A 12,500-nucleotide genomic window follows, 5' to 3' on the forward strand; every position below is an offset into this window, starting at 1 on the left:
TCGCCACCCATCCCGCAGCTAGCTAGCTGCTAAGCTAACGAAGCTAGCGTGGAGAAAGGCGGCGCCGGTCGGAAGGAAGCTACTCCCCGCACACCGTGACTTCCCGGAAGACAGCAGGAACTTCACTCTGTGACAGAAAATACCGTGAGTATGGCTTCTTGCGCGTCGTGCACCTTACTCATGGAGAGGCTGGCTCTGCTAGAGGGCCGTGTCCGCCAGTTAGAGCAGAGTAATCTTGTAACTTTAGATGTTGCGGACACATCTGTTAGCGTTAGCTGTAGCGAGCTAATTAGCCCAGCTTGTAGCAGCCCTAAGCGGCCTATAAGCTACGGTGTACCGGTCGAGACGCATAATAGATTTAGCTCTTTAGCTAGTCCTACACCCCAGTCTACCGCGCACCACACCTTAGTCATAGTGGACTCCATCACCCGAAACATAAAGCTTAGCAAACCAGCCACAATTAAGTGTATTCCCGGGGCCAGAGCACCTGACATTGAAGCTAATCTTAGGGATCTAACTCGCAACAGGCCTAATAAACACGTACGACAGGCTAATCGCACCACTAGTTATGCGAATATAGTTGTACACGTTGGCTCCAATGACACTAGGATGAGACAGTCAGAGATTACAAAGAGAAACATAGCCAGGACTTGTGATCTCGCTAGAAAGATGTCCAGGCATCGAGTACTTGTCTCTGGCCCCCTGTCTGCGAGAGGCAATGATGAGAGGTATAGCAGATTAGTCTCGCTTAACAAGTGGCTGGCTAGCTTCTGTAGACAACAGGGACTAACGTTTATTGATAATTGGCCCTCTTTCTGCGGCAAGCCAGGCTTGCTGATGAGAGACGTCCTTCCCCCCAACCAGGAAGGCGCCATCATCCTGTCTAAGAACATAGACTACTCTTTGAGTCACACTTGACTAACTACACTAGAGCAAGCCCGGTCACAGGCAATTACAGAGTCTGCTAGTCCGGGTGAGGAGTCAGTTAAGCTAGAACTAGCCAGCGCCAGGCTGGATAATCCCTGTACGCATAGCAATTCTCTTAGAATAATACACAACTCACATAATGTTTTTTCTGTTGAGACTGTGTCAGAGGTGGACATGCATTCTAATGAGGTGGAAAATTATGATGCGTTCAGTTTATCGCAGCACCAAGCAAACAATCTGAAAATTCCCGTCATATCAATTCCTAGATATGGTCGAAACTATTTCAAGTGCACTACGCACAATAAACGAAACATTATTAATATTGCTACTACGGATAATTTTAACAAAAACTCTTCAAAACAGCCCAATACCTATAATATGGGCTTTTTAAACATGAGATCATTGTCTCCCAAAACGTTATTAGTTATTGAGGTCATTAGAGACCACAATCTTAACGTCATTGGTCTTAGCGAAACCTGGCTCAAACCAGATGATTTTTTTGCGCTAAATGAGGCATCTCCTCCTATACGAATGCACATACTGCCAGTCGTCTTAAAAGGCGCGGGGGGGTCGCACTAATATACAATGAAAACTTTAACCTTACCCCTAACCTAAATAATATAAATCGTTTGAGGTGCTTACTATGAGGTCTGTCACACCGCTGCCTCTCGACCTGGCTGTTATCTACCGCCCCCCTGGGCCCCATTCGGACTTTATCAGTGAATTCTCAGAGTTCGTTGCTGATCTAGTGACGCACGCCGACAATATAATCATAATGGGGGACTTTAATATCCATATGAATACCCCATCGGACCCTCAGTGCGTGGCGCTCTAGACTATAATTGATAGCTGTGGTCTTACACAAATAATAAATTAACCCACGCATCGCAACGGTAATACGATAGATCTAGTGCTTGTCAGGGGTGTCACCACCTCCAAAGTTATGATACTCCTGTATACTAAAGTAATGTCCGATCATTACCTTATAAAATTCGAAGTTCTGACTCATTGTGAACAAGCTAATAATAATAATGACTGCTATAGCAGACAATGCTGCCACAGCGATGACTCTTGCTGACCTACTGCCTTCAGTAATGGCACCATTCCCAAATTATGTCGGCTCTATTGATAACCTCACTAACAACTTTGACGGTGCCCTTCGCGAAATCATTGATAGTATAGCACCGCTAAAGCAAAAAAGGGCCCCTAAAAGGTGCGCCCCATGGTTTACAGAAGAAACTAGAGCTCATAAATTATCATGTAGAAAGCTGGAACGCAAATGGTGCGCGACTAAACTTGGTTTTCCATCAAGCATGGAGTGATAGTTTAATAACTTATAAACGCATGCTTACCTTAGCTAAAGCTAAATATTACTCAAATCTCATCCGCCTCAACAAAAACGATCCTAAATTTTTGTTTAGTACAGTAGCATTACTAGCCCAACAAGGGACTCCTCCCAGTAGCTCCACCCACTCGGCAGATTACTTTATGAATTTCTTTAATAAGAAAATTGAACTCATTAGAAAGGAGATTAAAGACAACACATCCCAGCTACAACTGGGTTATATTAACACAGATACGACTGTATATACGACGGATACCGCCCTCCAAAATAGTCTCTCTATTTTTGATGAAATAACAGAGGAATTATTACAGCGTGTAAGTGGGATAAAGCAAACAACATGTTTACTTGACCCACTTCCTGGGAAACTTATCAGGGAGCTTTTTGTATTATTAGGTCCATCAGTGCTAAATATTATAAACTTATCACTTTCCTCCGGCACTGTTTCCCTAGCATTCAAAAAAGCGGTTACTCATCCTCTGCTCAAAAGACCTAACCTCGATCCTGACCTCATGGTAAACTACCGACCGGTGTCCCACCTTCCGTTCATTTCGAAAATCCTCAAAAAAATTGTTGCACAGCAGCTAAATGAACATTTAGTGTCTAACAATCTCTGTGAACCTTTTCAATCCGGTTTCAGGGCAAATCACTCTACTGAGACAGCCCTCACAAAAATGACTGATGATCTATTGCTAACAATGGATTCTGATGCGTCATCTATGTTGCTGCTTCTTGATCTTAGCGCTGCTTTCGATACCGTCAATCATAATATTTTATTAGAGCGTATCAAAACACGTGTTGGTATGTCAGACTTAGCCTTGTCTTGGTTTAACTCTTACCTTACTGACAGGATACAGTGCGTCTCCCATAACAATGTGACCTCGGACTATGTTAAGGTAACGTGCGGAGTTCCCCAGGGTTCGGTTCTTGGCCCTGCACTCTTTAGTATTTACATGCTGCCGCTAGGCGACATCATATGCAAATACGGTGATAGCTTTCACTGTTATGCTGATGACACCCAACTCTACATGCCCCCAAAGCTGACCAACACGCCGGATTGTAGTCAGCTGGAGGCGTGTCTTAATGAAATGATCAATCAATGTTTATTTATATAGCCCTAAATCACAAGTGTCTCAAAGGGCTGTACAAGCCACAACGACATCCTCGGTACAGAGCCCACATACGGGCAAGGAAAACTCACCCCAGTGGGACGTCAATGTGAATGACTATGAGAAACCTTGGAGAGGACCGCATATGTGGGTAACCCCCCCCCCCCCCCCCCCCTCTAGGGGAGACCGAAAGCAATGGATGTCGAGTGGGTCTGACATAATATTGTGAAAGTCCAACACATCAGCGAAAGTCCAGTCCATAGTGGGGCCAGCAGGAACCATCCCGAGTGGAGACGGGTCAGCAGCGTAGAGATGTCCCCATCTGATGGACAGGCTAGCGGTCCACCCCGGGTTGGGAGCAGAGTAGAAAAGAAAAGAAAAGAAACGGCAGATCAACTGGTCTAAAAAGGGAGTCTATTTAAAGGCTAGAGTATACAAATGAGTTTTAAGATTAGACTTAGGTGCACAGGAAGCCAGTGCAAGTGAGCCAGTATAGGCGTAATATGATCAAACTTTCTTGTTTTTGTCAAAAGTCTAGCAGCCGCATTTTGTACCATCTGTAATCTTTTAATGCTAGACATAGAGAGACCCGAAAATAAAACGTTACAGTAATCGAGACGAGATGTAACGAACGCATGGATAATGATCTCAGCATCGCTTGTGGACAAAATGGAACGAATTTTAGCGATATTACGGAGATGAAAGAAGGCCGTTTTAGTAACACTCTTAATGTGTGACTCAAACGAGAGAGTTGGGTCGAATATAATACCCAGATTCTTTACCGAGTCGCCTTGTTTAATTGTTTGGTTGTCAAATGTTAAGGTGGTATTATTAAATAGATGTCGGTGCTGAGCAGGACCGATAATCAGCATTTCCGTTTTCTTAGCGTTGAGTTGCAAAAAGTTAGCGGACATCCATTGTTTAATTTCATTAAGACACGCCTCCAGCTGACTACAATCCGGCGTGTTGGTCAGCTTTAGGGGCATGTAGAGTTGGGTGTCATCAGCATAACAGTGAAAGCTAACACCGTATTTGCGTATGATATCACCTAGCGGCATCATGTTAATACTAAAGAGTGCAGGGCCAAGAACCGAACCCTGGGGAACTCCGCACGTTACCTTAACATAGTCCGAGGTCACATTGTTATGGGAGACACACTGCATCCTGTCAGTAAGATAAGAGTTAAACCAAGACAAGGCTAGTGGTTAGAGTGTCCGCCCTGAGATCGGTAGGTTGGAGTTCAAATCCCAGCCGAGTCATACCAAAGACTATAAAAATGGGACCTGTTTCCTCCCTGCTTGGCACTCAGCATCAAGGGTTGGAGTTGGGGGTTAAATCACCAAAATGATTCCCGGGCGCGGCGCCGCTGCTGCCCACTGCTCCCCAAGGGGATGGGTCAAATGCAGAGGACAAATTTCACCACATCTAGTGTGTGCGTGACAATCATTGGTACTTTAATCTTTAATCTAAGTCTGTCATCCCAATACGCGTTTTGATACGCTCTAATAAAATATTATGATCAACAGTATCGAAAGCGGCGCTAAGATCAAGAAGCAGCAACATAGATGACGCATCAGAATCCATCGTTAGCAATAGATCATTAGTCATTTTTGCGAGGGCTGTCTCAGTAGAGTGATTTGCCCTGAAACCGGACTGAAAAGGTTCACAGAGATTGTTAGACGCTAAGTGTTCATTTAGCTGCTGTGCTACAATTTTTTCGAGGATTTTCGAGATAAACGGAAGGTGGGACACCGGCCGGTAGTTTACCAGGAGATCAGGATCGAGGTTAGGTCTTTTGAGTAGAGGATGAATAACCGCTTTTTTGAATGCTAGGGGAACAGTGCCAGAGGAAAGTGATAAGTTTATAATATTTAACACTGATGGACCTAATAATACAAAAAGCTCCTTGATAAGTTTCCCGGGAATTGGGTCAAGTAAACATGTTGTTTGTTTTGTCCCATTTACACATTTTGACAATTCCTCCAATGTTATTTTATCAAAGAGAGAGAAACTATTTTGGAGGGCGGTATCCGTTGTATATACAGTCGTATTTGTGTTAATAGAACCCAGTTGTAGCTGATATGCATTGTCTTTAATCTCTTTTCTAATGACTTCAATTTTCTTATTAAAGAAATTCATAAAGTCATCTGCTGTGTGGGTGGAGCTACTGGGAGGAGTCCCTTGTTGGGTTAGCGATGCTACTGTACTAAACAGAAATTTAGGATCATTTTTGTTGAGGTGGATGAGATTTGAGTAATATTTAGCTTTAGCTGAGGTAAGCATGTGTTTATAACTTATTAAACTATCACACCATGCTTGATGGAAAACCTCAAGTTTAGTCGCACGCCACTTGCGTTCCAGCTTTCTACATGATAATTTCTGGGCTTTAGTTTCTTCTGTAAACCATGGGGTACGCCTTTTAGGGGCCCTTTTTAGCTTTAGCGGTGCTACACTATCAATGGTGTCGCGCAGGGCGTCATTAAAGTTGTTAGTGAGGTTATCAATAGAGCCCACATAATTTGGGAATGGTGCCATTACCGAAGGCAGTAGGTCAGTAAGAGTCGTCGTTGTGGCAGCATTAATGTTGCGGCTGCTATAGTAGTTATTATTATTATTATTAGTTTGTTGACAATGAGTCAGAACTTCGAATTTTATAAGGTGATGATCGGACATTACTTTAGTGTACGGGAGTATCGTAACTTTAGAGGTGGTGACACCCCTGACAAGCACCAGATCAATCGTATTACCGTTGCGATGCGTGGGTTCATTTATTATTTGTGTAAGACCACAGCTATCAATTATAGTCTGGAGCGCCACGCATGGAGGGTCCGATGGGGTATTCATATGGATATTAAAGTCCCCCATTATGATTATATTGTCGGCGTGCGTCACTAGATCAGCAACAAACTCTGAGAATTCACTGATGAAGTCCGAATAGGGCCCAGGGGGGCGGTAGATAACAGCCAGGTGGAGAGGCAGCGGTGTGACAAACCTCAAAGTGAGCACCTCAAACGAGTTATATTTATTATTTAGGTTAGGTGTAAGATTATAGTTTTCATTGTATATTAGTGCGACACCCCTCCCCTTTTAAGAGGTCGGGCAACATGTGTATTGGTATAGTTAGGAGGAGATGCCTCATTTAGCGCAAAAAAATCGTCTGGTTTGAGCCAGGTCTCGGCGAGACCAACGACGTCAAGTTTGTTGTCTCTAATGACTTCATTAACTAATAACGTTTTGGAAGATAATGATCTTATGTTTAAAAAGCCCATATTATAGGTAGTGGGCTGTTTTGAGGATTGTTTGTTGAAATTAACCGAAGTAGCAATATTAATAATGTTGCGTTTATTATGCGTATTGCACTTTAAATAGTTTCGACCATATCTAGGAATTGATACGACGGGGATATTCAGATTGTTTGCTTGATGTTGCGATAAACTGAACGCATCATAGTTAGCTACCTCAGTACAATGTATGTCTGCCTCTGACACGGTCACAAAAGAAAAAACATTATGTGAGTTGTGTTTTATTCTAAGAGAATTGCTATGTCTGCAGGGATTATCCAGCCTGACGCCGGCTAGTTCTAGTTTAAATGGCTTCTTACCCGGAGACTCCACGTTTCTTTGGTTAGCTTTTCTCTTTGTTGTTAGCCCCGCTCGGCAACCCCGCTTCGGCTTCCGCTCGCACCGCTTACGTCGTCTCCATTGGCGGTCACCGCTAGCACTTGACTCCGCTGCTACAAAGGCCGCTCGATGTAGTCCGCGAAGTATTCCCATGCTAGCGAGGAGGTCCACCGTACATGCATCTTTCAGTCTATAACGACCCGATCCATCCACATCCAGAATTGTCTGTCGGTCGTATGTGATCACAGAGTGTTCACGCTTTGAGCCAGCCATGAAATTGACAGAAATGACGGGTGTTTTTTGCCAAATCGCTCTACACTCCCAAAAGCGTTAGCATAGCCGCAGCATAGCCATAGCCATGCGCCGCCATTTTTAATCAAACAATGGATGTCCGCTAATTTTTTGCAACTCAACGCTAAGAAAACGGAAATGCTGATTATCGATTCTGCTAGACATCGACATCTATTTAATAATACCACGTTAACATTTGACAACCAAACAATTACACAAGGCGACTCGGTAAAGAATCTGGGTATTATCTTCGACCCAACTCTCTCGTTTGAGTCACACATTAAGAGTGTTACTAAAACGGCCTTCTTTCATCTCCGTAATATCACTAAAATTTGTTCCATTTTGTCCACTAGCGACGCTGAGATCATTATTCATGCGTTCGTTACGTCTCGTCTCGATTACTGTAACGTATTATTTTCGGGTCTCCCTATGTCTAGCATTAAAGGCCTACTGAAATTAATTTTTTTTATTTAAACGGGGATAGCAGATCCATTCTATGTGTCATACTTAAAGATTTTGCGATATTGCCATATTTTTGCTGAAAGGATTTAGTAGAGAACATCGACGGTAATGTTCGCAACTTTTGGTCACTGATAAAAAAAAGCCTTGCCTGTACCGGAAGTAGCGTGACGTTGCAGGTTGAAGAGATCCTCACATTTCCCCATTGTTTACACCAGCAGCGAGAGCGATTCGGACCGAGAAAGCGACGATTACCCCATTAATTTGAGCGAGCATGAAAGATTCGTGGATGAGGTACGTGAGAGTGAAGGACTAGAGTGCAGTGCAGGACGTATCTTTTTTCGCTCTGACCGTAACTTAGGTTTAAAGGGCTCATTGAATTCCACACTTTCTCCTTTTTTATACTGTGGATCACGGATTTGTATTTTAAACCACCTCGGATACTATATCCTCTTGAAAATGAGAGTCGAGAACGCGAAATGGACATTCACAGTGACTTTTATCTCCACGACAATACATCGGTGAAGCACTTTAGCTACGGAGCTAACGTGATAGCATCATGCTTAAATGCAGATAGAAACAAAAGAAATAAGCCCCTGACTGGTTACGTCTCGATTACTGTAATGTATTATTTTCGGGTCTCCCTATGTCTAGCATTAAAAGATTACAGTTGGTACAAAATGCGACTGCTAGACTTTTGACAAGAACAAGAAATTTTGATCATATTACACCTATACTGGCTCACCTGCACTGGCTTCCTGTGCACTTAAGATGTGACTTTAAGGTTTTACTACTTACGTATAAAATACTACACGGTCTAGCTCCAGCCTATCTTGCTGATTGTATTGTGCCATATGTCCCGGCAAAAAATCTGCGTTCAAAGAACTCCGGCTTATTAGTGATTCCCAGAGCCCAAAAAAAGTCTGCGGTTAGAGATGCTACCTCAGTAGAAGCATTTAAGTCCCATCTTAAAACTCATTTGTATACTCTAGCCTTTAAATAGACCCCCTTTTTAGACCAGTTGATCTGCAGTTTCTTTTCTTTTCTCCTCTGCCCCCTCTCCCTTGTGGAGGGGGAGTTACACAGGTCCGATGGCCATGGATGAAGTGCTGGCTGTCCAGAGTCGGGACCCGGGGTGGACCGCTCGCTTGTGCATCGGTTGGGGACATCTCTGCGCTGCTGACCCGTCTCCGCTCGGGATGGTCTCCTGCTGGCCCCACTATGGACTGGACTCCCACTATTATGTTGGATTCACTATGGACTGGACTTTCACTGATATGTTGGATCCACTATGGACTGGACTTTCACAATATTATGTCAGACCCACTCGACATCCATTGCTTTCGGTCTTCCCTAGAGAGGGCGGGGGGATTACCCACATATGCGGTCCTCTCCAAGGTTTCTCAAAGTCATTCACATCGACGTCCCACTGGGGTGAGTTTTGTGAAGTGAAGTGAATTACATTTATATAGCGCTTTTTCTCAAGTGACTCAAAGCGCTTTACATTGTGAAACCAAATATCTAAGTTACATTTAAACCAGTGTGGGTGGCACTGGGAGCAGGTGGGTAAAGTGTCTTGCCCAAGGACACAACGGCAGTGACTAGGATGGCGGAAACGGGGATCGAACCTGCAACCCTCAAGCTGCTGGCACGGGAGCGGTATAGCATACGTACCGCTCTACATGTATGCATGCATGCATGCATGTACCATATATGCATCTTTTTGTGTTTGCAAGATTTAACACATTGTGAGGTTCGCAGTAATGCTGCCTCATGGTGGTAGAGGGCGCTAGTGATCCCAGAGATCATTCTTGCGACTACTCAGCTGCAGAAGAAGTGACAACAAGCAGCAACAGTTAGCAGCGATCGTTTATTTTTTCCTCTTGCCTGGACTTTTAACATGGAGGATTACATATCTAAAATAAAACAGTTTTCTAAACTGGACTTTCAATCGAAGCAGGAGGTAATAATTAAAGGAAGATCTCCATCGAGACAGAGAGACTTTTAAAACTGAAGAAAGATAAGGAAGACTTCTACAAACAAGTTATCGATGCTTTTGTTCAAAAGGAGCGGCGCATGGACATCATTTATAAGTAAAGGTAAGACCATAACATTTTTTATTAAATGTGCTTTTTTGTGTGCTACAGTTTGTATGTGTAAAGTTAAAGTTAAGTTAAAGTACCAATGATTGTCACACACACTAGGTGTGGTGAAATGTGTCCTCTGCATTTGACCCATCCCCTTGCTCACCCCCTGGGAGGTGAGGGGAGCAGTGGGCAGCAGCGGCGCCGCGCCCGGGAATCATTTTTGGTGATTTAACCCCCAATTACAACCCTTGAAGCTGAGTGCCAAGCAGGGAAGATTGCTGGTATGAGCTTTTAAACATAACCTGTTAACTGCTGCCAAACAAATGGTGAATAAGACTCTTTAGGGTTCATATGTTTGTAAATCTGACTGTGATGAAGTCAGTGCCTCACCAGCCATGAACCTCACCGCATGTCACTGATATATACATATATATATACATAGACTGTATATACATATATATACAAACCCTGTTTCCATATGAGTTGGGAAATTGTGTTAGATGTAAATATAAACGGAATACAATGATTTGCATAATCATTAACTTTAGAATTTGATGCCAGCAACACGTGACAAAGAAATTGGGAAAGGTGGCAATAAATACTGATAAAGTTGAGGAATGCTCATCAAACACTTATTTGGAACATCCCACAGGAAAATTGGGAACAGGTGGGTGCCATGATTGGGTATAAAAGTAGATTCCATGAAATGCTCAGTCATTCACAAACAAGGGTGGGGCGAGGGTCACCACTTTGTCAACAAATGCGTGAGCAAATTAAGAAAAACCTCTCAACCAGCTATTGCAAGGAATTTAGGGATTTCACCATCTACGGTCCGTAATATCATCAAAGGGTTCATAGAATCTGGAGAAATCACTGCACGTAAGCAGCTAAGGCCGTGACCTTCGATCCCTCAGGCTGTACTGCATCAACAAGCGACATCAGTGTGTAAAGGATATCACCACATGGGCTCAAGAACACTTCAGAAACCCACTGTCAGTAACTGCAGTTGGTCGCTACATCTGTAAGTGCAAGTTAAAACTCTCCTATGCAAGGCGAAAACCGTTGATCAACAACACCCAGAAACGCTGTCGGCTTCGCTGGGCCTGAGCTCATCTAAGATGGACTGATACAAATTGGAAAAGTATTCTGTGGTCTGACGAGTCCACATTTCAAGTTGTTTTTGGAAACTGTGGACGTCGTGTCCTCCGGACCAAAGAGGAAAAGAACCATCCGGATTGTTATAGGCGCAAAGTTGAAAAGCCAGCATCTGTGATGGTATGGGGGTGTATTAGTGCCCAAGACATGGGTAACTTACACATCTGTGAAGGCGCCATTAATGCTGAAAGGTACATACAGGTTTTGGAGCAACATATGTTGCCATCCAAGCAACGTTACCATTAACGCCCCTGCTTATTTCAGCAAGACAATGCCAAGCCACGTGTTAAATCAACGTGGCTTCATAGTAAAAAAGTGCGGGTACTAGACTGGCCTGCCTGTAGTCCAGACCTGTCTCCCATTGAAAATGTGTGGCGAATTATGAAGCCTAAAATACCACAATGGAGACCCCCGGACTGTTGAACAACTTAAGCTGTACATTAAGCAAAAATGGGAAAGAATTCCACCTGAGAAGCTTAAAAATGTGTCTCCTCAGTTCCCAAACGTTTACTGAGTGTTGTTAAAAGGAAAGGCCATGTAACACAGTGGTGAAAATGCCCTTTCCCAACTACTTTGGCACGTGTTTCAGCCATGAAATTCTAAGTTAATTATTTGCAAAAAAAAAATTAAGTTTATGAGTTTGAACATCAAATATCTTTTCTTTGTAGTGCATTCAATTGAATATGGGTTGAAAAGGATTTGCAAATCATTGTATTCCGTTTATATTTACATCCAACACAATTTCCCAACTCATATGTATATATATATATATATATATATATATATATATATATATATATATATATATATATATATATATATATATATATATATATATATATATATATATATATATATATATATATACACACACACACACACACACACACACACACACACACACACACACACACACACACACACACACACACACACACACACACACACACACACACACACACACACACACATATATGTATACATACACATACATATATATATATATATATATATGTGTATATATATACATATGTGTATACATATACGTATTAGAGATGCACGGTTTGCGGACACAACCGCGGAGTCCGCGGATAAACCGCGGGTCGGGCGGGTGACATGACGAAAAAAATAGATTTTGAATAGATTCGGGCGGGTGGCGGTTGAACCAATACGGAAATATATATACATAGTTAAATGTTGTTACCCACATACGAAAAACGAGCAGCACTCTTTGAAACAGTCAATTATTCATCAGGCACTGCAGCACAACACAACACAGTCTGATGGGTTTGATTTCCCCCCTTCAGCTATTTGCCTTGGCCAATAAGTTGCAGGTAATTTATTATTATTATTTAATTTATTTTTGTTTAAATAGGGATGACATACGTATGTTATTGTATAATTTAAGTTTGAATGCGTGATTGACAGCCTAAGGCTTATGAGGCACATTTTTTATTTATTTTTTTATTTCAACTTAAAAACGTATGAGCCTATGTTTATGCCAACAACA

General features: G+C 42.6%; 1 protein-coding gene across 1 annotated transcript in view; it reads right to left on the reverse strand.

The window, feature by feature from the left end:
* Nucleotides 1-12,500, reverse strand: part of rrn3 (RRN3 homolog, RNA polymerase I transcription factor) — a 69,885-nt gene that overhangs the window by 9,750 nt on the left and 47,635 nt on the right. The gene's annotated exons all lie outside the window — the stretch shown is intronic.

The sequence above is a fragment of the Entelurus aequoreus genome, linkage group LG06 (assembly GCF_033978785.1).
Source record: "Entelurus aequoreus isolate RoL-2023_Sb linkage group LG06, RoL_Eaeq_v1.1, whole genome shotgun sequence".
NCBI classification, from domain to species: domain Eukaryota; kingdom Metazoa; phylum Chordata; class Actinopteri; order Syngnathiformes; family Syngnathidae; genus Entelurus; species Entelurus aequoreus.